This window comes from Triticum urartu, chromosome 5A (genome assembly GCF_056163025.1).
Source record: "Triticum urartu cultivar PI428250 chromosome 5A, HENAU_Tu73, whole genome shotgun sequence".
In the NCBI taxonomy this organism is placed as follows: domain Eukaryota; kingdom Viridiplantae; phylum Streptophyta; class Magnoliopsida; order Poales; family Poaceae; genus Triticum; species Triticum urartu.
In genome coordinates this window covers 72,481,601-72,503,995 of record NC_141877.1, presented here as the reverse complement: position 1 = coordinate 72,503,995, position 22,395 = coordinate 72,481,601, and the positions used below count along the sequence as shown (strand labels likewise).

Here is a 22,395-nt window from a genome sequence, read left to right as displayed (position 1 = left end):
GTTGGGAAGTGTGGCTGTGTGTGGGGGGCAGTGACACTCACATATCTCTACTCTTATAAAAACAGAGTTGGTGATGATGGTCTTCCTGCCATCCTGCAATATAGGCCATCCGATTTATATCCGACGGACAGGAAGGAAATTATGGCAATGTTGCAAAAATATACCCACACCCCTCTCCGCATTTGCAAATAAGGCATTACCTCGTTCATCCTTTTCTCCCACAAGATAAACTTCTCATACAAATGCATCTTGATGTTCCATGCAACGCATGGGCATCTTGCTAGTAGGGAGAAGGAGTTTGTGTGACACATATCTAGCTATATTAAGGGATAGGTAGATAGCATATGTGTGAGAGACATTATTATAGTTTGAGACATTAGTCGCTGTGGGTGGGCGGAATTAAAGGGGTGGGCGTGTTAGACATAGAGAGCGTGTGTGTTTTTGTGTGAGAGTCTTGTAGGACGGGGTAGAAAGATGAATTTAACCCTGACGGAGGGAGAGAAATACAGAAGTGCGCGTGTGTAATTCCGATGCCCACAGTGAAATGAGATATGTATGTGTGTGAGAGAGATTGCACAATTCATTCACGTATCACTATCTAGCGATCGTGGACGTGCATCGCTTGAACATTAGTCAATATTTACTTCGTATCGTGGCCAAAGGTACAATATCGATTCGACGCTATAAAGATTGGACACTCACATATCACATTTTTTCTATTTAAATAAACATTTTCAGTTGTGCATGCCAAAGTTACAGCGATGTTTCTTCAAACAACCAATGTAGCTATCATGTACATGCACCATTGTTACTCTTGCATTCAAATTCATTAGTCTTGGATGATTCAAGTTTCTATTTTGAAGTAATATATGTAATATTCATATATGAATTCAACTAGTACGCAATTTATGAAATGGAGGCTATGTAATCATATGAGGTAACACTTTTAAGTAGCTGACTACAATATCCATTTCTTTTTGTGCGCCTCTACACTAACACGTCAATGCATTATGTTTAAAGTAAATAACCAATGGCACTAAATTATCGATTTACACGAGAAATACATAGGCTGAGCGTTTGATCCCTTTTTTGTGAACGCGCCACTACACCCGTACGATTGGCCGCGCCCGTGTGAACGTCCAAGTTATCGACGCATCATCCCGAGTTATTGTCTTTTTTTCTGGGGTGGATTTCACACCAGTTATTAACTGCTGACGTGTGCCCCGTGTACACAGTCTAGCATGACCTTCCCGCTAGCACGGTCCAAAATTAGTTGAAACTGGATACGAACGATCCCGCGGGCGGCAAAATCTCCCGCCTCCTTCTAAAATTTCCGCCACCTTAGTATTTAGCATGCGAAATCCCCCTTTTGTCCTTGGTGCACGGAGACCAACAGTTACAATACCGCCCTCATCTACATGATAGGTCGGGGCTGCTTGGGTAACTTCCGGTTCCCCCACTACACGGCACCCCCATTTCCTCTCCCCTCCCGCAAAAATGAGTAACTCCACAGCACCAAAGCGTCTTACATCACGCCGTCCGTACTTCATCGCCCTTTCTCCCCTCCCCTCTCGAAACCCTAGAGTGCTCATCCACCGGCGTACCATAGCCCATTCACTGCCAGCGGCGTCCACCTCGCCGGATCTGCTTCTCCGGCCGCATCTACCCCTCCCACCTCCCCTAGAAACAAGTAGACTGCTCATCCACCACTGTACCACAGCCCATTCAGTGTTGTCCTTGTCCATGCCGCGGGATCTGCTTCGCCGGTACTCTTGTCAACCGTCGCGCATTTGCAGCGGCTCATTCATACTCCCCACCGGAGACGCTTCGTCCACACCCCCCGGAGCAGCCCCACCGACGCCCCCGTCGACGGCCTCTAATCCTATCTGCCGACACCTTCGTCAACCCTACCGCAACCGCTTCGCCGACACCTTCCTCAACCCTACCGGAGCCGCTTCGCCGACACCATCGTCAACCCTACCAGGGTCGCTTCGCCTATACCATTCTCAACCATACCGGGGCCGCTTTGCCAACTCACAAGTCCACGGCCTCAGATCCGCTTCCTCGCACCCTCATCCAACCTACCGGAGCAGCTTCTGACGCCCCGTCCACGGCCGCAGATCCGCATCGTCGACACCACCCTTAACCCAACCACCGGAGCAGCTTCTGACGCCCCGTCCACGGCCACAGATCCGCATCGTCGACACCATCCATAACCCAACCACCGGAGCAGCTTGTTGGTTCTGGATGGCATAACTGGATTAAATATGCTACAGCAAGCGAAGGAGTTCAACGATGTAATTGCCACTCTGCAGTTCTGATGCTTGATTCATCAGCTATGCTACTCCCTCCGTTTCTAAATATATGTCTTTTTAGGGATTCTATTATGGACTACATATGGAGAAAAATGAGTGAATATACACTCCAGAATATGTCTACATTCATCTGTATGTAGTCCATATTCGAATCTCCAAAAAGACATATTTTTAGGAACGGAGGAAGTAAAACTTGGTAGAAGCAATTTTTTCAGCAACTATAGTTTTTTTGGTTCAGTCGTGGACTCGTCCGCCTCACTTGCCCGTCTTTCTCTTCTACTCTTTGGCTTTGACCCCGGAATCATAATGGAGTGTCAAAACGTATATGGTAATAAATTATGTGGTTATAAGTAAAAGCAAAGATTTACCCTTGGTTGACGATGAGGGCAGGCAGCTGCGTTTGAGATGAGGCGCCTGAGGACGGTGGCGACTCCTGGTAATTGGAGTCGGAAGGGTTAAAGAGCATGTCTTAGCTTTTGAGTCTTATATGGAAAATTGGCAAGGGTGGCAATAGCTGTAAAGCATGGTAACCATGGGAATTTGGCAAGTGTGGAAAAGTAGTAAGTGCGGAGAAGTGGCAGAGTATGTGCCACCCGTAGTAAACTGGTAAGTGCGGTAATAGGGGGAAGTTGCAGATAGTGGGACAAATTAGCAATAGTGGGGAAGTGCGAGAGTAAGTGGAAATGGTCAGGTATTGTGGCAAGCGTGGTAAAAGGGAGAAATTAGTTCAGTAAGTAGTAGCCAATGTTTGCTAATGGTGGAAAAGTGGTACGTGTGGGAAAGTGGTTGGGGTAACATAGTGTACCAGCTATAGTGGCAAGACTTGTAATAGTGGTAAATTGGCAAGTGCGGAAAGAGGTGGAAAGTGAGAAAGGCGCGAAAGTGGTGGACTAAGGAATTTATTTTTGTACGTACGTGAGGAACAGAACGCACGTGCGTGATATATATTAAGCCTGTCATCATATTTTTGACATTTGCGATATGTTTTAGCTCGGAGCTCGTTAGTCACGCGGCTAGGGAGAGTTGGGGCGCGAAAAGCGCGTTGTGAAAGGGGTGTAAAATACGTGTTGCTGCGGTATAGAGGGAGGGGTGGAAATAGTGGTAAACTCGTCTTCGTAGTTGAGCGAGAGAGTAAGTAGTATAGGGCATTATCCATTAGTAGGCGACGGTTGTAATGGTAGTAAGAATGTATAGCCGTCTTTGCAGCGGACGTGGGAGTGGGAAGCATAAGGGATGAAGCCGGGGGTAACATGTCGGATGCGATCATACCAGCACTAAAGCACCGGATCCCATCAGAACTCCGAAGTTAAGCGTGCTTGGGCGAGAGTAGTACTAGGATGGGTGAAGTCCTCGTGTTGCATTCCCTTTTTAATTATTTTTGTACGTACGTGAGGAACAGAACGCACGTGCGTGATATATATTAAGCCTGTCATCATATTTTTGACATTTGCGATATGTTTTAGCTCGGAGCTCGTTAGTCACGCGGCTAGGGAGAGTTGGGGCGCGAAAAGCGCGTTGTGAAAGGGGTGTAAAATACGTGTTGCTGCGGTATAGAGGGAGGGGTGGAAATAGTGGTAAACTCGTCTTCGTAGTTGAGCGAGAGAGTAAGTAGTATAGGGCATTATCCATTAGTAGGCGACGGTTGTAATGGTAGTAAGAATGTATAGCCGTCTTTGCAGCGGACGTGGGAGTGGGAAGCATAAGGGATGAAGCCGGGGGTAACATGTCGGATGCGATCATACCAGCACTAAAGCACCGGATCCCATCAGAACTCCGAAGTTAAGCGTGCTTGGGCGAGAGTAGTACTAGGATGGGTGAAGTCCTCGTGTTGCATTCCCTTTTTAATTATTTTTGTACGTACGTGAGGAACAGAACGCACGTGCGTGATATATATTAAGCCTGTCATCATATTTTTGACATTTGCGATATGTTTTAGCTCGGAGCTCGTTAGTCACGCGGCTAGGGAGAGTTGGGGCGCGAAAAGCGCGTTGTGAAAGGGGTGTAAAATACGTGTTGCTGCGGTATAGAGGGAGGGGTGGAAATAGTGGTAAACTCGTCTTCGTAGTTGAGCGAGAGAGTAAGTAGTATAGGGCATTATCCATTAGTAGGCGACGGTTGTAATGGTAGTAAGAATGTATAGCCGTCTTTGCAGCGGACGTGGGAGTGGGAAGCATAAGGGATGAAGCCGGGGGTAACATGTCGGATGCGATCATACCAGCACTAAAGCACCGGATCCCATCAGAACTCCGAAGTTAAGCGTGCTTGGGCGAGAGTAGTACTAGGATGGGTGAAGTCCTCGTGTTGCATTCCCTTTTTAATTATTTTTGTACGTACGTGAGGAACAGAACGCACGTGCGTGATATATATTAAGCCTGTCATCATATTTTTGACATTTGCGATATGTTTTAGCTCGGAGCTCGTTAGTCACGCGGCTAGGGAGAGTTGGGGCGCGAAAAGCGCGTTGTGAAAGGGGTGTAAAATACGTGTTGCTGCGGTATAGAGGGAGGGGTGGAAATAGTGGTAAACTCGTCTTCGTAGTTGAGCGAGAGAGTAAGTAGTATAGGGCATTATCCATTAGTAGGCGACGGTTGTAATGGTAGTAAGAATGTATAGCCGTCTTTGCAGCGGACGTGGGAGTGGGAAGCATAAGGGATGAAGCCGGGGGTAACATGTCGGATGCGATCATACCAGCACTAAAGCACCGGATCCCATCAGAACTCCGAAGTTAAGCGTGCTTGGGCGAGAGTAGTACTAGGATGGGTGAAGTCCTCGTGTTGCATTCCCTTTTTAATTATTTTTGTACGTACGTGAGGAACAGAACGCACGTGCGTGATATATATTAAGCCTGTCATCATATTTTTGACATTTGCGATATGTTTTAGCTCGGAGCTCGTTAGTCACGCGGCTAGGGAGAGTTGGGGCGCGAAAAGCGCGTTGTGAAAGGGGTGTAAAATACGTGTTGCTGCGGTATAGAGGGAGGGGTGGAAATAGTGGTAAACTCGTCTTCGTAGTTGAGCGAGAGAGTAAGTAGTATAGGGCATTATCCATTAGTAGGCGACGGTTGTAATGGTAGTAAGAATGTATAGCCGTCTTTGCAGCGGACGTGGGAGTGGGAAGCATAAGGGATGAAGCCGGGGGTAACATGTCGGATGCGATCATACCAGCACTAAAGCACCGGATCCCATCAGAACTCCGAAGTTAAGCGTGCTTGGGCGAGAGTAGTACTAGGATGGGTGAAGTCCTCGTGTTGCATTCCCTTTTTAATTATTTTTGTACGTACGTGAGGAACAGAACGCACGTGCGTGATATATATTAAGCCTGTCATCATATTTTTGACATTTGCGATATGTTTTAGCTCGGAGCTCGTTAGTCACGCGGCTAGGGAGAGTTGGGGCGCGAAAAGCGCGTTGTGAAAGGGGTGTAAAATACGTGTTGCTGCGGTATAGAGGGAGGGGTGGAAATAGTGGTAAACTCGTCTTCGTAGTTGAGCGAGAGAGTAAGTAGTATAGGGCATTATCCATTAGTAGGCGACGGTTGTAATGGTAGTAAGAATGTATAGCCGTCTTTGCAGCGGACGTGGGAGTGGGAAGCATAAGGGATGAAGCCGGGGGTAACATGTCGGATGCGATCATACCAGCACTAAAGCACCGGATCCCATCAGAACTCCGAAGTTAAGCGTGCTTGGGCGAGAGTAGTACTAGGATGGGTGAAGTCCTCGTGTTGCATTCCCTTTTTAATTATTTTTGTACGTACGTGAGGAACAGAACGCACGTGCGTGATATATATTAAGCCTGTCATCATATTTTTGACATTTGCGATATGTTTTAGCTCGGAGCTCGTTAGTCACGCGGCTAGGGAGAGTTGGGGCGCGAAAAGCGCGTTGTGAAAGGGGTGTAAAATACGTGTTGCTGCGGTATAGAGGGAGGGGTGGAAATAGTGGTAAACTCGTCTTCGTAGTTGAGCGAGAGAGTAAGTAGTATAGGGCATTATCCATTAGTAGGCGACGGTTGTAATGGTAGTAAGAATGTATAGCCGTCTTTGCAGCGGACGTGGGAGTGGGAAGCATAAGGGATGAAGCCGGGGGTAACATGTCGGATGCGATCATACCAGCACTAAAGCACCGGATCCCATCAGAACTCCGAAGTTAAGCGTGCTTGGGCGAGAGTAGTACTAGGATGGGTGAAGTCCTCGTGTTGCATTCCCTTTTTAATTATTTTTGTACGTACGTGAGGAACAGAACGCACGTGCGTGATATATATTAAGCCTGTCATCATATTTTTGACATTTGCGATATGTTTTAGCTCGGAGCTCGTTAGTCACGCGGCTAGGGAGAGTTGGGGCGCGAAAAGCGCGTTGTGAAAGGGGTGTAAAATACGTGTTGCTGCGGTATAGAGGGAGGGGTGGAAATAGTGGTAAACTCGTCTTCGTAGTTGAGCGAGAGAGTAAGTAGTATAGGGCATTATCCATTAGTAGGCGACGGTTGTAATGGTAGTAAGAATGTATAGCCGTCTTTGCAGCGGACGTGGGAGTGGGAAGCATAAGGGATGAAGCCGGGGGTAACATGTCGGATGCGATCATACCAGCACTAAAGCACCGGATCCCATCAGAACTCCGAAGTTAAGCGTGCTTGGGCGAGAGTAGTACTAGGATGGGTGAAGTCCTCGTGTTGCATTCCCTTTTTAATTATTTTTGTACGTACGTGAGGAACAGAACGCACGTGCGTGATATATATTAAGCCTGTCATCATATTTTTGACATTTGCGATATGTTTTAGCTCGGAGCTCGTTAGTCACGCGGCTAGGGAGAGTTGGGGCGCGAAAAGCGCGTTGTGAAAGGGGTGTAAAATACGTGTTGCTGCGGTATAGAGGGAGGGGTGGAAATAGTGGTAAACTCGTCTTCGTAGTTGAGCGAGAGAGTAAGTAGTATAGGGCATTATCCATTAGTAGGCGACGGTTGTAATGGTAGTAAGAATGTATAGCCGTCTTTGCAGCGGACGTGGGAGTGGGAAGCATAAGGGATGAAGCCGGGGGTAACATGTCGGATGCGATCATACCAGCACTAAAGCACCGGATCCCATCAGAACTCCGAAGTTAAGCGTGCTTGGGCGAGAGTAGTACTAGGATGGGTGAAGTCCTCGTGTTGCATTCCCTTTTTAATTATTTTTGTACGTACGTGAGGAACAGAACGCACGTGCGTGATATATATTAAGCCTGTCATCATATTTTTGACATTTGCGATATGTTTTAGCTCGGAGCTCGTTAGTCACGCGGCTAGGGAGAGTTGGGGCGCGAAAAGCGCGTTGTGAAAGGGGTGTAAAATACGTGTTGCTGCGGTATAGAGGGAGGGGTGGAAATAGTGGTAAACTCGTCTTCGTAGTTGAGCGAGAGAGTAAGTAGTATAGGGCATTATCCATTAGTAGGCGACGGTTGTAATGGTAGTAAGAATGTATAGCCGTCTTTGCAGCGGACGTGGGAGTGGGAAGCATAAGGGATGAAGCCGGGGGTAACATGTCGGATGCGATCATACCAGCACTAAAGCACCGGATCCCATCAGAACTCCGAAGTTAAGCGTGCTTGGGCGAGAGTAGTACTAGGATGGGTGAAGTCCTCGTGTTGCATTCCCTTTTTAATTATTTTTGTACGTACGTGAGGAACAGAACGCACGTGCGTGATATATATTAAGCCTGTCATCATATTTTTGACATTTGCGATATGTTTTAGCTCGGAGCTCGTTAGTCACGCGGCTAGGGAGAGTTGGGGCGCGAAAAGCGCGTTGTGAAAGGGGTGTAAAATACGTGTTGCTGCGGTATAGAGGGAGGGGTGGAAATAGTGGTAAACTCGTCTTCGTAGTTGAGCGAGAGAGTAAGTAGTATAGGGCATTATCCATTAGTAGGCGACGGTTGTAATGGTAGTAAGAATGTATAGCCGTCTTTGCAGCGGACGTGGGAGTGGGAAGCATAAGGGATGAAGCCGGGGGTAACATGTCGGATGCGATCATACCAGCACTAAAGCACCGGATCCCATCAGAACTCCGAAGTTAAGCGTGCTTGGGCGAGAGTAGTACTAGGATGGGTGAAGTCCTCGTGTTGCATTCCCTTTTTAATTATTTTTGTACGTACGTGAGGAACAGAACGCACGTGCGTGATATATATTAAGCCTGTCATCATATTTTTGACATTTGCGATATGTTTTAGCTCGGAGCTCGTTAGTCACGCGGCTAGGGAGAGTTGGGGCGCGAAAAGCGCGTTGTGAAAGGGGTGTAAAATACGTGTTGCTGCGGTATAGAGGGAGGGGTGGAAATAGTGGTAAACTCGTCTTCGTAGTTGAGCGAGAGAGTAAGTAGTATAGGGCATTATCCATTAGTAGGCGACGGTTGTAATGGTAGTAAGAATGTATAGCCGTCTTTGCAGCGGACGTGGGAGTGGGAAGCATAAGGGATGAAGCCGGGGGTAACATGTCGGATGCGATCATACCAGCACTAAAGCACCGGATCCCATCAGAACTCCGAAGTTAAGCGTGCTTGGGCGAGAGTAGTACTAGGATGGGTGAAGTCCTCGTGTTGCATTCCCTTTTTAATTATTTTTGTACGTACGTGAGGAACAGAACGCACGTGCGTGATATATATTAAGCCTGTCATCATATTTTTGACATTTGCGATATGTTTTAGCTCGGAGCTCGTTAGTCACGCGGCTAGGGAGAGTTGGGGCGCGAAAAGCGCGTTGTGAAAGGGGTGTAAAATACGTGTTGCTGCGGTATAGAGGGAGGGGTGGAAATAGTGGTAAACTCGTCTTCGTAGTTGAGCGAGAGAGTAAGTAGTATAGGGCATTATCCATTAGTAGGCGACGGTTGTAATGGTAGTAAGAATGTATAGCCGTCTTTGCAGCGGACGTGGGAGTGGGAAGCATAAGGGATGAAGCCGGGGGTAACATGTCGGATGCGATCATACCAGCACTAAAGCACCGGATCCCATCAGAACTCCGAAGTTAAGCGTGCTTGGGCGAGAGTAGTACTAGGATGGGTGAAGTCCTCGTGTTGCATTCCCTTTTTAATTATTTTTGTACGTACGTGAGGAACAGAACGCACGTGCGTGATATATATTAAGCCTGTCATCATATTTTTGACATTTGCGATATGTTTTAGCTCGGAGCTCGTTAGTCACGCGGCTAGGGAGAGTTGGGGCGCGAAAAGCGCGTTGTGAAAGGGGTGTAAAATACGTGTTGCTGCGGTATAGAGGGAGGGGTGGAAATAGTGGTAAACTCGTCTTCGTAGTTGAGCGAGAGAGTAAGTAGTATAGGGCATTATCCATTAGTAGGCGACGGTTGTAATGGTAGTAAGAATGTATAGCCGTCTTTGCAGCGGACGTGGGAGTGGGAAGCATAAGGGATGAAGCCGGGGGTAACATGTCGGATGCGATCATACCAGCACTAAAGCACCGGATCCCATCAGAACTCCGAAGTTAAGCGTGCTTGGGCGAGAGTAGTACTAGGATGGGTGAAGTCCTCGTGTTGCATTCCCTTTTTAATTATTTTTGTACGTACGTGAGGAACAGAACGCACGTGCGTGATATATATTAAGCCTGTCATCATATTTTTGACATTTGCGATATGTTTTAGCTCGGAGCTCGTTAGTCACGCGGCTAGGGAGAGTTGGGGCGCGAAAAGCGCGTTGTGAAAGGGGTGTAAAATACGTGTTGCTGCGGTATAGAGGGAGGGGTGGAAATAGTGGTAAACTCGTCTTCGTAGTTGAGCGAGAGAGTAAGTAGTATAGGGCATTATCCATTAGTAGGCGACGGTTGTAATGGTAGTAAGAATGTATAGCCGTCTTTGCAGCGGACGTGGGAGTGGGAAGCATAAGGGATGAAGCCGGGGGTAACATGTCGGATGCGATCATACCAGCACTAAAGCACCGGATCCCATCAGAACTCCGAAGTTAAGCGTGCTTGGGCGAGAGTAGTACTAGGATGGGTGAAGTCCTCGTGTTGCATTCCCTTTTTAATTATTTTTGTACGTACGTGAGGAACAGAACGCACGTGCGTGATATATATTAAGCCTGTCATCATATTTTTGACATTTGCGATATGTTTTAGCTCGGAGCTCGTTAGTCACGCGGCTAGGGAGAGTTGGGGCGCGAAAAGCGCGTTGTGAAAGGGGTGTAAAATACGTGTTGCTGCGGTATAGAGGGAGGGGTGGAAATAGTGGTAAACTCGTCTTCGTAGTTGAGCGAGAGAGTAAGTAGTATAGGGCATTATCCATTAGTAGGCGACGGTTGTAATGGTAGTAAGAATGTATAGCCGTCTTTGCAGCGGACGTGGGAGTGGGAAGCATAAGGGATGAAGCCGGGGGTAACATGTCGGATGCGATCATACCAGCACTAAAGCACCGGATCCCATCAGAACTCCGAAGTTAAGCGTGCTTGGGCGAGAGTAGTACTAGGATGGGTGAAGTCCTCGTGTTGCATTCCCTTTTTAATTATTTTTGTACGTACGTGAGGAACAGAACGCACGTGCGTGATATATATTAAGCCTGTCATCATATTTTTGACATTTGCGATATGTTTTAGCTCGGAGCTCGTTAGTCACGCGGCTAGGGAGAGTTGGGGCGCGAAAAGCGCGTTGTGAAAGGGGTGTAAAATACGTGTTGCTGCGGTATAGAGGGAGGGGTGGAAATAGTGGTAAACTCGTCTTCGTAGTTGAGCGAGAGAGTAAGTAGTATAGGGCATTATCCATTAGTAGGCGACGGTTGTAATGGTAGTAAGAATGTATAGCCGTCTTTGCAGCGGACGTGGGAGTGGGAAGCATAAGGGATGAAGCCGGGGGTAACATGTCGGATGCGATCATACCAGCACTAAAGCACCGGATCCCATCAGAACTCCGAAGTTAAGCGTGCTTGGGCGAGAGTAGTACTAGGATGGGTGAAGTCCTCGTGTTGCATTCCCTTTTTAATTATTTTTGTACGTACGTGAGGAACAGAACGCACGTGCGTGATATATATTAAGCCTGTCATCATATTTTTGACATTTGCGATATGTTTTAGCTCGGAGCTCGTTAGTCACGCGGCTAGGGAGAGTTGGGGCGCGAAAAGCGCGTTGTGAAAGGGGTGTAAAATACGTGTTGCTGCGGTATAGAGGGAGGGGTGGAAATAGTGGTAAACTCGTCTTCGTAGTTGAGCGAGAGAGTAAGTAGTATAGGGCATTATCCATTAGTAGGCGACGGTTGTAATGGTAGTAAGAATGTATAGCCGTCTTTGCAGCGGACGTGGGAGTGGGAAGCATAAGGGATGAAGCCGGGGGTAACATGTCGGATGCGATCATACCAGCACTAAAGCACCGGATCCCATCAGAACTCCGAAGTTAAGCGTGCTTGGGCGAGAGTAGTACTAGGATGGGTGAAGTCCTCGTGTTGCATTCCCTTTTTAATTATTTTTGTACGTACGTGAGGAACAGAACGCACGTGCGTGATATATATTAAGCCTGTCATCATATTTTTGACATTTGCGATATGTTTTAGCTCGGAGCTCGTTAGTCACGCGGCTAGGGAGAGTTGGGGCGCGAAAAGCGCGTTGTGAAAGGGGTGTAAAATACGTGTTGCTGCGGTATAGAGGGAGGGGTGGAAATAGTGGTAAACTCGTCTTCGTAGTTGAGCGAGAGAGTAAGTAGTATAGGGCATTATCCATTAGTAGGCGACGGTTGTAATGGTAGTAAGAATGTATAGCCGTCTTTGCAGCGGACGTGGGAGTGGGAAGCATAAGGGATGAAGCCGGGGGTAACATGTCGGATGCGATCATACCAGCACTAAAGCACCGGATCCCATCAGAACTCCGAAGTTAAGCGTGCTTGGGCGAGAGTAGTACTAGGATGGGTGAAGTCCTCGTGTTGCATTCCCTTTTTAATTATTTTTGTACGTACGTGAGGAACAGAACGCACGTGCGTGATATATATTAAGCCTGTCATCATATTTTTGACATTTGCGATATGTTTTAGCTCGGAGCTCGTTAGTCACGCGGCTAGGGAGAGTTGGGGCGCGAAAAGCGCGTTGTGAAAGGGGTGTAAAATACGTGTTGCTGCGGTATAGAGGGAGGGGTGGAAATAGTGGTAAACTCGTCTTCGTAGTTGAGCGAGAGAGTAAGTAGTATAGGGCATTATCCATTAGTAGGCGACGGTTGTAATGGTAGTAAGAATGTATAGCCGTCTTTGCAGCGGACGTGGGAGTGGGAAGCATAAGGGATGAAGCCGGGGGTAACATGTCGGATGCGATCATACCAGCACTAAAGCACCGGATCCCATCAGAACTCCGAAGTTAAGCGTGCTTGGGCGAGAGTAGTACTAGGATGGGTGAAGTCCTCGTGTTGCATTCCCTTTTTAATTATTTTTGTACGTACGTGAGGAACAGAACGCACGTGCGTGATATATATTAAGCCTGTCATCATATTTTTGACATTTGCGATATGTTTTAGCTCGGAGCTCGTTAGTCACGCGGCTAGGGAGAGTTGGGGCGCGAAAAGCGCGTTGTGAAAGGGGTGTAAAATACGTGTTGCTGCGGTATAGAGGGAGGGGTGGAAATAGTGGTAAACTCGTCTTCGTAGTTGAGCGAGAGAGTAAGTAGTATAGGGCATTATCCATTAGTAGGCGACGGTTGTAATGGTAGTAAGAATGTATAGCCGTCTTTGCAGCGGACGTGGGAGTGGGAAGCATAAGGGATGAAGCCGGGGGTAACATGTCGGATGCGATCATACCAGCACTAAAGCACCGGATCCCATCAGAACTCCGAAGTTAAGCGTGCTTGGGCGAGAGTAGTACTAGGATGGGTGAAGTCCTCGTGTTGCATTCCCTTTTTAATTATTTTTGTACGTACGTGAGGAACAGAACGCACGTGCGTGATATATATTAAGCCTGTCATCATATTTTTGACATTTGCGATATGTTTTAGCTCGGAGCTCGTTAGTCACGCGGCTAGGGAGAGTTGGGGCGCGAAAAGCGCGTTGTGAAAGGGGTGTAAAATACGTGTTGCTGCGGTATAGAGGGAGGGGTGGAAATAGTGGTAAACTCGTCTTCGTAGTTGAGCGAGAGAGTAAGTAGTATAGGGCATTATCCATTAGTAGGCGACGGTTGTAATGGTAGTAAGAATGTATAGCCGTCTTTGCAGCGGACGTGGGAGTGGGAAGCATAAGGGATGAAGCCGGGGGTAACATGTCGGATGCGATCATACCAGCACTAAAGCACCGGATCCCATCAGAACTCCGAAGTTAAGCGTGCTTGGGCGAGAGTAGTACTAGGATGGGTGAAGTCCTCGTGTTGCATTCCCTTTTTAATTATTTTTGTACGTACGTGAGGAACAGAACGCACGTGCGTGATATATATTAAGCCTGTCATCATATTTTTGACATTTGCGATATGTTTTAGCTCGGAGCTCGTTAGTCACGCGGCTAGGGAGAGTTGGGGCGCGAAAAGCGCGTTGTGAAAGGGGTGTAAAATACGTGTTGCTGCGGTATAGAGGGAGGGGTGGAAATAGTGGTAAACTCGTCTTCGTAGTTGAGCGAGAGAGTAAGTAGTATAGGGCATTATCCATTAGTAGGCGACGGTTGTAATGGTAGTAAGAATGTATAGCCGTCTTTGCAGCGGACGTGGGAGTGGGAAGCATAAGGGATGAAGCCGGGGGTAACATGTCGGATGCGATCATACCAGCACTAAAGCACCGGATCCCATCAGAACTCCGAAGTTAAGCGTGCTTGGGCGAGAGTAGTACTAGGATGGGTGAAGTCCTCGTGTTGCATTCCCTTTTTAATTATTTTTGTACGTACGTGAGGAACAGAACGCACGTGCGTGATATATATTAAGCCTGTCATCATATTTTTGACATTTGCGATATGTTTTAGCTCGGAGCTCGTTAGTCACGCGGCTAGGGAGAGTTGGGGCGCGAAAAGCGCGTTGTGAAAGGGGTGTAAAATACGTGTTGCTGCGGTATAGAGGGAGGGGTGGAAATAGTGGTAAACTCGTCTTCGTAGTTGAGCGAGAGAGTAAGTAGTATAGGGCATTATCCATTAGTAGGCGACGGTTGTAATGGTAGTAAGAATGTATAGCCGTCTTTGCAGCGGACGTGGGAGTGGGAAGCATAAGGGATGAAGCCGGGGGTAACATGTCGGATGCGATCATACCAGCACTAAAGCACCGGATCCCATCAGAACTCCGAAGTTAAGCGTGCTTGGGCGAGAGTAGTACTAGGATGGGTGAAGTCCTCGTGTTGCATTCCCTTTTTAATTATTTTTGTACGTACGTGAGGAACAGAACGCACGTGCGTGATATATATTAAGCCTGTCATCATATTTTTGACATTTGCGATATGTTTTAGCTCGGAGCTCGTTAGTCACGCGGCTAGGGAGAGTTGGGGCGCGAAAAGCGCGTTGTGAAAGGGGTGTAAAATACGTGTTGCTGCGGTATAGAGGGAGGGGTGGAAATAGTGGTAAACTCGTCTTCGTAGTTGAGCGAGAGAGTAAGTAGTATAGGGCATTATCCATTAGTAGGCGACGGTTGTAATGGTAGTAAGAATGTATAGCCGTCTTTGCAGCGGACGTGGGAGTGGGAAGCATAAGGGATGAAGCCGGGGGTAACATGTCGGATGCGATCATACCAGCACTAAAGCACCGGATCCCATCAGAACTCCGAAGTTAAGCGTGCTTGGGCGAGAGTAGTACTAGGATGGGTGAAGTCCTCGTGTTGCATTCCCTTTTTAATTATTTTTGTACGTACGTGAGGAACAGAACGCACGTGCGTGATATATATTAAGCCTGTCATCATATTTTTGACATTTGCGATATGTTTTAGCTCGGAGCTCGTTAGTCACGCGGCTAGGGAGAGTTGGGGCGCGAAAAGCGCGTTGTGAAAGGGGTGTAAAATACGTGTTGCTGCGGTATAGAGGGAGGGGTGGAAATAGTGGTAAACTCGTCTTCGTAGTTGAGCGAGAGAGTAAGTAGTATAGGGCATTATCCATTAGTAGGCGACGGTTGTAATGGTAGTAAGAATGTATAGCCGTCTTTGCAGCGGACGTGGGAGTGGGAAGCATAAGGGATGAAGCCGGGGGTAACATGTCGGATGCGATCATACCAGCACTAAAGCACCGGATCCCATCAGAACTCCGAAGTTAAGCGTGCTTGGGCGAGAGTAGTACTAGGATGGGTGAAGTCCTCGTGTTGCATTCCCTTTTTAATTATTTTTGTACGTACGTGAGGAACAGAACGCACGTGCGTGATATATATTAAGCCTGTCATCATATTTTTGACATTTGCGATATGTTTTAGCTCGGAGCTCGTTAGTCACGCGGCTAGGGAGAGTTGGGGCGCGAAAAGCGCGTTGTGAAAGGGGTGTAAAATACGTGTTGCTGCGGTATAGAGGGAGGGGTGGAAATAGTGGTAAACTCGTCTTCGTAGTTGAGCGAGAGAGTAAGTAGTATAGGGCATTATCCATTAGTAGGCGACGGTTGTAATGGTAGTAAGAATGTATAGCCGTCTTTGCAGCGGACGTGGGAGTGGGAAGCATAAGGGATGAAGCCGGGGGTAACATGTCGGATGCGATCATACCAGCACTAAAGCACCGGATCCCATCAGAACTCCGAAGTTAAGCGTGCTTGGGCGAGAGTAGTACTAGGATGGGTGAAGTCCTCGTGTTGCATTCCCTTTTTAATTATTTTTGTACGTACGTGAGGAACAGAACGCACGTGCGTGATATATATTAAGCCTGTCATCATATTTTGACATTTGCGATATGTTTTAGCTCGGAGCTCGTTAGTCACGCGGCTAGGGAGAGTTGGGGCGCGAAAAGCGCGTTGTGAAAGGGGTGTAAAATACGTGTTGCTGCGGTATAGAGGGAGGGGTGGAAATAGTGGTAAACTCGTCTTCGTAGTTGAGCGAGAGAGTAAGTAGTATAGGGCATTATCCATTAGTAGGCGACGGTTGTAATGGTAGTAAGAATGTATAGCCGTCTTTGCAGCGGACGTGGGAGTGGGAAGCATAAGGGATGAAGCCGGGGGTAACATGTCGGATGCGATCATACCAGCACTAAAGCACCGGATCCCATCAGAACTCCGAAGTTAAGCGTGCTTGGGCGAGAGTAGTACTAGGATGGGTGAAGTCCTCGTGTTGCATTCCCTTTTTAATTATTTTTGTACGTACGTGAGGAACAGAACGCACGTGCGTGATATATATTAAGCCTGTCATCATATTTTTGACATTTGCGATATGTTTTAGCTCGGAGCTCGTTAGTCACGCGGCTAGGGAGAGTTGGGGCGCGAAAAGCGCGTTGTGAAAGGGGTGTAAAATACGTGTTGCTGCGGTATAGAGGGAGGGGTGGAAATAGTGGTAAACTCGTCTTCGTAGTTGAGCGAGAGAGTAAGTAGTATAGGGCATTATCCATTAGTAGGCGACGGTTGTAATGGTAGTAAGAATGTATAGCCGTCTTTGCAGCGGACGTGGGAGTGGGAAGCATAAGGGATGAAGCCGGGGGTAACATGTCGGATGCGATCATACCAGCACTAAAGCACCGGATCCCATCAGAACTCCGAAGTTAAGCGTGCTTGGGCGAGAGTAGTACTAGGATGGGTGAAGTCCTCGTGTTGCATTCCCTTTTTAATTATTTTTGTACGTACGTGAGGAACAGAACGCACGTGCGTGATATATATTAAGCCTGTCATCATATTTTTGACATTTGCGATATGTTTTAGCTCGGAGCTCGTTAGTCACGCGGCTAGGGAGAGTTGGGGCGCGAAAAGCGCGTTGTGAAAGGGGTGTAAAATACGTGTTGCTGCGGTATAGAGGGAGGGGTGGAAATAGTGGTAAACTCGTCTTCGTAGTTGAGCGAGAGAGTAAGTAGTATAGGGCATTATCCATTAGTAGGCGACGGTTGTAATGGTAGTAAGAATGTATAGCCGTCTTTGCAGCGGACGTGGGAGTGGGAAGCATAAGGGATGAAGCCGGGGGTAACATGTCGGATGCGATCATACCAGCACTAAAGCACCGGATCCCATCAGAACTCCGAAGTTAAGCGTGCTTGGGCGAGAGTAGTACTAGGATGGGTGAAGTCCTCGTGTTGCATTCCCTTTTTAATTATTTTTGTACGTACGTGAGGAACAGAACGCACGTGCGTGATATATATTAAGCCTGTCATCATATTTTTGACATTTGCGATATGTTTTAGCTCGGAGCTCGTTAGTCACGCGGCTAGGGAGAGTTGGGGCGCGAAAAGCGCGTTGTGAAAGGGGTGTAAAATACGTGTTGCTGCGGTATAGAGGGAGGGGTGGAAATAGTGGTAAACTCGTCTTCGTAGTTGAGCGAGAGAGTAAGTAGTATAGGGCATTATCCATTAGTAGGCGACGGTTGTAATGGTAGTAAGAATGTATAGCCGTCTTTGCAGCGGACGTGGGAGTGGGAAGCATAAGGGATGAAGCCGGGGGTAACATGTCGGATGCGATCATACCAGCACTAAAGCACCGGATCCCATCAGAACTCCGAAGTTAAGCGTGCTTGGGCGAGAGTAGTACTAGGATGGGTGAAGTCCTCGTGTTGCATTCCCTTTTTAATTATTTTTGTACGTACGTGAGGAACAGAACGCACGTGCGTGATATATATTAAGCCTGTCATCATATTTTTGACATTTGCGATATGTTTTAGCTCGGAGCTCGTTAGTCACGCGGCTAGGGAGAGTTGGGGCGCGAAAAGCGCGTTGTGAAAGGGGTGTAAAATACGTGTTGCTGCGGTATAGAGGGAGGGGTGGAAATAGTGGTAAACTCGTCTTCGTAGTTGAGCGAGAGAGTAAGTAGTATAGGGCATTATCCATTAGTAGGCGACGGTTGTAATGGTAGTAAGAATGTATAGCCGTCTTTGCAGCGGACGTGGGAGTGGGAAGCATAAGGGATGAAGCCGGGGGTAACATGTCGGATGCGATCATACCAGCACTAAAGCACCGGATCCCATCAGAACTCCGAAGTTAAGCGTGCTTGGGCGAGAGTAGTACTAGGATGGGTGAAGTCCTCGTGTTGCATTCCCTTTTTAATTATTTTTGTACGTACGTGAGGAACAGAACGCACGTGCGTGATATATATTAAGCCTGTCATCATATTTTTGACATTTGCGATATGTTTTAGCTCGGAGCTCGTTAGTCACGCGGCTAGGGAGAGTTGGGGCGCGAAAAGCGCGTTGTGAAAGGGGTGTAAAATACGTGTTGCTGCGGTATAGAGGGAGGGGTGGAAATAGTGGTAAACTCGTCTTCGTAGTTGAGCGAGAGAGTAAGTAGTATAGGGCATTATCCATTAGTAGGCGACGGTTGTAATGGTAGTAAGAATGTATAGCCGTCTTTGCAGCGGACGTGGGAGTGGGAAGCATAAGGGATGAAGCCGGGGTAACATGTCGGATGCGATCATACCAGCACTAAAGCACCGGATCCCATCAGAACTCCGAAGTTAAGCGTGCTTGGGCGAGAGTAGTACTAGGATGGGTGAAGTCCTCGTGTTGCATTCCCTTTTTAATTATTTTTGTACGTACGTGAGGAACAGAACGCACGTGCGTGATATATATTAAGCCTGTCATCATATTTTTGACATTTGCGATATGTTTTAGCTCGGAGCTCGTTAGTCACGCGGCTAGGGAGAGTTGGGGCGCGAAAAGCGCGTTGTGAAAGGGGTGTAAAATACGTGTTGCTGCGGTATAGAGGGAGGGGTGGAAATAGTGGTAAACTCGTCTTCGTAGTTGAGCGAGAGAGTAAGTAGTATAGGGCATTATCCATTAGTAGGCGACGGTTGTAATGGTAGTAAGAATGTATAGCCGTCTTTGCAGCGGACGTGGGAGTGGGAAGCATAAGGGATGAAGCCGGGGGTAACATGTCGGATGCGATCATACCAGCACTAAAGCACCGGATCCCATCAGAACTCCGAAGTTAAGCGTGCTTGGGCGAGAGTAGTACTAGGATGGGTGAAGTCCTCGTGTTGCATTCCCTTTTTAATTATTTTTGTACGTACGTGAGGAACAGAACGCACGTGCGTGATATATATTAAGCCTGTCATCATATTTTTGACATTTGCGATATGTTTTAGCTCGGAGCTCGTTAGTCACGCGGCTAGGGAGAGTTGGGGCGCGAAAAGCGCGTTGTGAAAGGGGTGTAAAATACGTGTTGCTGCGGTATAGAGGGAGGGGTGGAAATAGTGGTAAACTCGTCTTCGTAGTTGAGCGAGAGAGTAAGTAGTATAGGGCATTATCCATTAGTAGGCGACGGTTGTAATGGTAGTAAGAATGTATAGCCGTCTTTGCAGCGGACGTGGGAGTGGGAAGCATAAGGGATGAAGCCGGGGGTAACATGTCGGATGCGATCATACCAGCACTAAAGCACCGGATCCCATCAGAACTCCGAAGTTAAGCGTGCTTGGGCGAGAGTAGTACTAGGATGGGTGAAGTCCTCGTGTTGCATTCCCTTTTTAATTATTTTTGTACGTACGTGAGGAACAGAACGCACGTGCGTGATATATATTAAGCCTGTCATCATATTTTTGACATTTGCGATATGTTTTAGCTCGGAGCTCGTTAGTCACGCGGCTAGGGAGAGTTGGGGCGCGAAAAGCGCGTTGTGAAAGGGGTGTAAAATACGTGTTGCTGCGGTATAGAGGGAGGGGTGGAAATAGTGGTAAACTCGTCTTCGTAGTTGAGCGAGAGAGTAAGTAGTATAGGGCATTATCCATTAGTAGGCGACGGTTGTAATGGTAGTAAGAATGTATAGCCGTCTTTGCAGCGGACGTGGGAGTGGGAAGCATAAGGGATGAAGCCGGGGGTAACATGTCGGATGCGATCATACCAGCACTAAAGCACCGGATCCCATCAGAACTCCGAAGTTAAGCGTGCTTGGGCGAGAGTAGTACTAGGATGGGTGAAGTCCTCGTGTTGCATTCCCTTTTTAATTATTTTTGTACGTACGTGAGGAACAGAACGCACGTGCGTGATATATATTAAGCCTGTCATCATATTTTTGACATTTGCGATATGTTTTAGCTCGGAGCTCGTTAGTCACGCGGCTAGGGAGAGTTGGGGCGCGAAAAGCGCGTTGTGAAAGGGGTGTAAAATACGTGTTGCTGCGGTATAGAGGGAGGGGTGGAAATAGTGGTAAACTCGTCTTCGTAGTTGAGCGAGAGAGTAAGTAGTATAGGGCATTATCCATTAGTAGGCGACGGTTGTAATGGTAGTAAGAATGTATAGCCGTCTTTGCAGCGGACGTGGGAGTGGGAAGCATAAGGGATGAAGCCGGGGGTAACATGTCGGATGCGATCATACCAGCACTAAAGCACCGGATCCCATCAGAACTCCGAAGTTAAGCGTGCTTGGGCGAGAGTAGTACTAGGATGGGTGAAGTCCTCGTGTTGCATTCCCTTTTTAATTATTTTTGTACGTACGTGAGGAACAGAACGCACGTGCGTGATATATATTAAGCCTGTCATCATATTTTTGACATTTGCGATATGTTTTAGCTCGGAGCTCGTTAGTCACGCGGCTAGGGAGAGTTGGGGCGCGAAAAGCGCGTTGTGAAAGGGGTGTAAAATACGTGTTGCTGCGGTATAGAGGGAGGGTGGAAATAGTGGTAAACTCGTCTTCGTAGTTGAGCGAGAGAGTAAGTAGTATAGGGCATTATCCATTAGTAGGCGACGGTTGTAATGGTAGTAAGAATGTATAGCCGTCTTTGCAGCGGACGTGGGAGTGGGAAGCATAAGGGATGAAGCCGGGGGTAACATGTCGGATGCGATCATACCAGCACTAAAGCACCGGATCCCATCAGAACTCCGAAGTTAAGCGTGCTTGGGCGAGAGTAGTACTAGGATGGGTGAAGTCCTCGTGTTGCATTCCCTTTTTAATTATTTTTGTACGTACGTGAGGAACAGAACGCACGTGCGTGATATATATTAAGCCTGTCATCATATTTTTGACATTTGCGATATGTTTTAGCTCGGAGCTCGTTAGTCACGCGGCTAGGGAGAGTTGGGGCGCGAAAAGCGCGTTGTGAAAGGGGTGTAAAATACGTGTTGCTGCGGTATAGAGGGAGGGGTGGAAATAGTGGTAAACTCGTCTTCGTAGTTGAGCGAGAGAGTAAGTAGTATAGGGCATTATCCATTAGTAGGCGACGGTTGTAATGGTAGTAAGAATGTATAGCCGTCTTTGCAGCGGACGTGGGAGTGGGAAGCATAAGGGATGAAGCCGGGGGTAACATGTCGGATGCGATCATACCAGCACTAAAGCACCGGATCCCATCAGAACTCCGAAGTTAAGCGTGCTTGGGCGAGAGTAGTACTAGGATGGGTGAAGTCCTCGTGTTGCATTCCCTTTTTAATTATTTTTGTACGTACGTGAGGAACAGAACGCACGTGCGTGATATATATTAAGCCTGTCATCATATTTTTGACATTTGCGATATGTTTTAGCTCGGAGCTCGTTAGTCACGCGGCTAGGGAGAGTTGGGGCGCGAAAAGCGCGTTGTGAAAGGGGTGTAAAATACGTGTTGCTGCGGTATAGAGGGAGGGGTGGAAATAGTGGTAAACTCGTCTTCGTAGTTGAGCGAGAGAGTAAGTAGTATAGGGCATTATCCATTAGTAGGCGACGGTTGTAATGGTAGTAAGAATGTATAGCCGTCTTTGCAGCGGACGTGGGAGTGGGAAGCATAAGGGATGAAGCCGGGGGTAACATGTCGGATGCGATCATACCAGCACTAAAGCACCGGATCCCATCAGAACTCCGAAGTTAAGCGTGCTTGGGCGAGAGTAGTACTAGGATGGGTGAAGTCCTCGTGTTGCATTCCCTTTTTAATTATTTTTGTACGTACGTGAGGAACAGAACGCACGTGCGTGATATATATTAAGCCTGTCATCATATTTTTGACATTTGCGATATGTTTTAGCTCGGAGCTCGTTAGTCACGCGGCTAGGGAGAGTTGGGGCGCGAAAAGCGCGTTGTGAAAGGGGTGTAAAATACGTGTTGCTGCGGTATAGAGGGAGGGGTGGAAATAGTGGTAAACTCGTCTTCGTAGTTGAGCGAGAGAGTAAGTAGTATAGGGCATTATCCATTAGTAGG

At 47.7% G+C, this 22,395-nt stretch overlaps 40 pseudogenes; all 40 read left to right on the top strand.

Moving 5' to 3' along the window:
* The first annotated feature begins 3,570 nt into the window (after positions 1–3,570).
* LOC147970308 (5S ribosomal RNA) lies at positions 3,571–3,679 on the top strand (annotated as a pseudogene).
* A 364-nt stretch (positions 3,680–4,043) lies between these two features.
* LOC147970307 (5S ribosomal RNA) lies at positions 4,044–4,152 on the top strand (annotated as a pseudogene).
* Positions 4,153–4,516: 364 nt separating this feature from the next.
* Positions 4,517–4,625, top strand: LOC147970306 (5S ribosomal RNA; annotated as a pseudogene).
* A 364-nt stretch (positions 4,626–4,989) lies between these two features.
* On the top strand, positions 4,990–5,098 carry LOC147970305 (5S ribosomal RNA; annotated as a pseudogene).
* Positions 5,099–5,462: 364 nt separating this feature from the next.
* Positions 5,463–5,571, top strand: LOC147970304 (5S ribosomal RNA; annotated as a pseudogene).
* Positions 5,572–5,935: 364 nt separating this feature from the next.
* Positions 5,936–6,044, top strand: LOC147970303 (5S ribosomal RNA; annotated as a pseudogene).
* Positions 6,045–6,408: 364 nt separating this feature from the next.
* On the top strand, positions 6,409–6,517 carry LOC147970302 (5S ribosomal RNA; annotated as a pseudogene).
* A 364-nt stretch (positions 6,518–6,881) lies between these two features.
* Positions 6,882–6,990, top strand: LOC147970301 (5S ribosomal RNA; annotated as a pseudogene).
* Positions 6,991–7,354: 364 nt separating this feature from the next.
* LOC147970300 (5S ribosomal RNA) lies at positions 7,355–7,463 on the top strand (annotated as a pseudogene).
* Positions 7,464–7,827: 364 nt separating this feature from the next.
* LOC147970299 (5S ribosomal RNA) lies at positions 7,828–7,936 on the top strand (annotated as a pseudogene).
* A 364-nt stretch (positions 7,937–8,300) lies between these two features.
* Positions 8,301–8,409, top strand: LOC147970298 (5S ribosomal RNA; annotated as a pseudogene).
* A 364-nt stretch (positions 8,410–8,773) lies between these two features.
* On the top strand, positions 8,774–8,882 carry LOC147970297 (5S ribosomal RNA; annotated as a pseudogene).
* Positions 8,883–9,246: 364 nt separating this feature from the next.
* Positions 9,247–9,355, top strand: LOC147970296 (5S ribosomal RNA; annotated as a pseudogene).
* A 364-nt stretch (positions 9,356–9,719) lies between these two features.
* On the top strand, positions 9,720–9,828 carry LOC147970295 (5S ribosomal RNA; annotated as a pseudogene).
* Positions 9,829–10,192: 364 nt separating this feature from the next.
* On the top strand, positions 10,193–10,301 carry LOC147970294 (5S ribosomal RNA; annotated as a pseudogene).
* A 364-nt stretch (positions 10,302–10,665) lies between these two features.
* On the top strand, positions 10,666–10,774 carry LOC147970293 (5S ribosomal RNA; annotated as a pseudogene).
* A 364-nt stretch (positions 10,775–11,138) lies between these two features.
* On the top strand, positions 11,139–11,247 carry LOC147970292 (5S ribosomal RNA; annotated as a pseudogene).
* Positions 11,248–11,611: 364 nt separating this feature from the next.
* LOC147970291 (5S ribosomal RNA) lies at positions 11,612–11,720 on the top strand (annotated as a pseudogene).
* Positions 11,721–12,084: 364 nt separating this feature from the next.
* Positions 12,085–12,193, top strand: LOC147970290 (5S ribosomal RNA; annotated as a pseudogene).
* A 364-nt stretch (positions 12,194–12,557) lies between these two features.
* LOC147970289 (5S ribosomal RNA) lies at positions 12,558–12,666 on the top strand (annotated as a pseudogene).
* A 364-nt stretch (positions 12,667–13,030) lies between these two features.
* LOC147970288 (5S ribosomal RNA) lies at positions 13,031–13,139 on the top strand (annotated as a pseudogene).
* Positions 13,140–13,503: 364 nt separating this feature from the next.
* On the top strand, positions 13,504–13,612 carry LOC147970287 (5S ribosomal RNA; annotated as a pseudogene).
* Positions 13,613–13,976: 364 nt separating this feature from the next.
* LOC147970286 (5S ribosomal RNA) lies at positions 13,977–14,085 on the top strand (annotated as a pseudogene).
* A 364-nt stretch (positions 14,086–14,449) lies between these two features.
* On the top strand, positions 14,450–14,558 carry LOC147970285 (5S ribosomal RNA; annotated as a pseudogene).
* Positions 14,559–14,922: 364 nt separating this feature from the next.
* Positions 14,923–15,031, top strand: LOC147970284 (5S ribosomal RNA; annotated as a pseudogene).
* A 364-nt stretch (positions 15,032–15,395) lies between these two features.
* LOC147970283 (5S ribosomal RNA) lies at positions 15,396–15,504 on the top strand (annotated as a pseudogene).
* Positions 15,505–15,868: 364 nt separating this feature from the next.
* LOC147970282 (5S ribosomal RNA) lies at positions 15,869–15,977 on the top strand (annotated as a pseudogene).
* A 363-nt stretch (positions 15,978–16,340) lies between these two features.
* On the top strand, positions 16,341–16,449 carry LOC147970281 (5S ribosomal RNA; annotated as a pseudogene).
* A 364-nt stretch (positions 16,450–16,813) lies between these two features.
* Positions 16,814–16,922, top strand: LOC147970280 (5S ribosomal RNA; annotated as a pseudogene).
* A 364-nt stretch (positions 16,923–17,286) lies between these two features.
* Positions 17,287–17,395, top strand: LOC147970279 (5S ribosomal RNA; annotated as a pseudogene).
* Positions 17,396–17,759: 364 nt separating this feature from the next.
* LOC147970278 (5S ribosomal RNA) lies at positions 17,760–17,868 on the top strand (annotated as a pseudogene).
* A 364-nt stretch (positions 17,869–18,232) lies between these two features.
* LOC147970277 (5S ribosomal RNA) lies at positions 18,233–18,341 on the top strand (annotated as a pseudogene).
* Positions 18,342–18,704: 363 nt separating this feature from the next.
* On the top strand, positions 18,705–18,813 carry LOC147970276 (5S ribosomal RNA; annotated as a pseudogene).
* Positions 18,814–19,177: 364 nt separating this feature from the next.
* LOC147970275 (5S ribosomal RNA) lies at positions 19,178–19,286 on the top strand (annotated as a pseudogene).
* A 364-nt stretch (positions 19,287–19,650) lies between these two features.
* LOC147970274 (5S ribosomal RNA) lies at positions 19,651–19,759 on the top strand (annotated as a pseudogene).
* Positions 19,760–20,123: 364 nt separating this feature from the next.
* On the top strand, positions 20,124–20,232 carry LOC147970273 (5S ribosomal RNA; annotated as a pseudogene).
* Positions 20,233–20,596: 364 nt separating this feature from the next.
* On the top strand, positions 20,597–20,705 carry LOC147970272 (5S ribosomal RNA; annotated as a pseudogene).
* Positions 20,706–21,068: 363 nt separating this feature from the next.
* LOC147970271 (5S ribosomal RNA) lies at positions 21,069–21,177 on the top strand (annotated as a pseudogene).
* A 364-nt stretch (positions 21,178–21,541) lies between these two features.
* Positions 21,542–21,650, top strand: LOC147970270 (5S ribosomal RNA; annotated as a pseudogene).
* Positions 21,651–22,014: 364 nt separating this feature from the next.
* Positions 22,015–22,123, top strand: LOC147970269 (5S ribosomal RNA; annotated as a pseudogene).
* Positions 22,124–22,395: the final 272 nt, after the last annotated feature.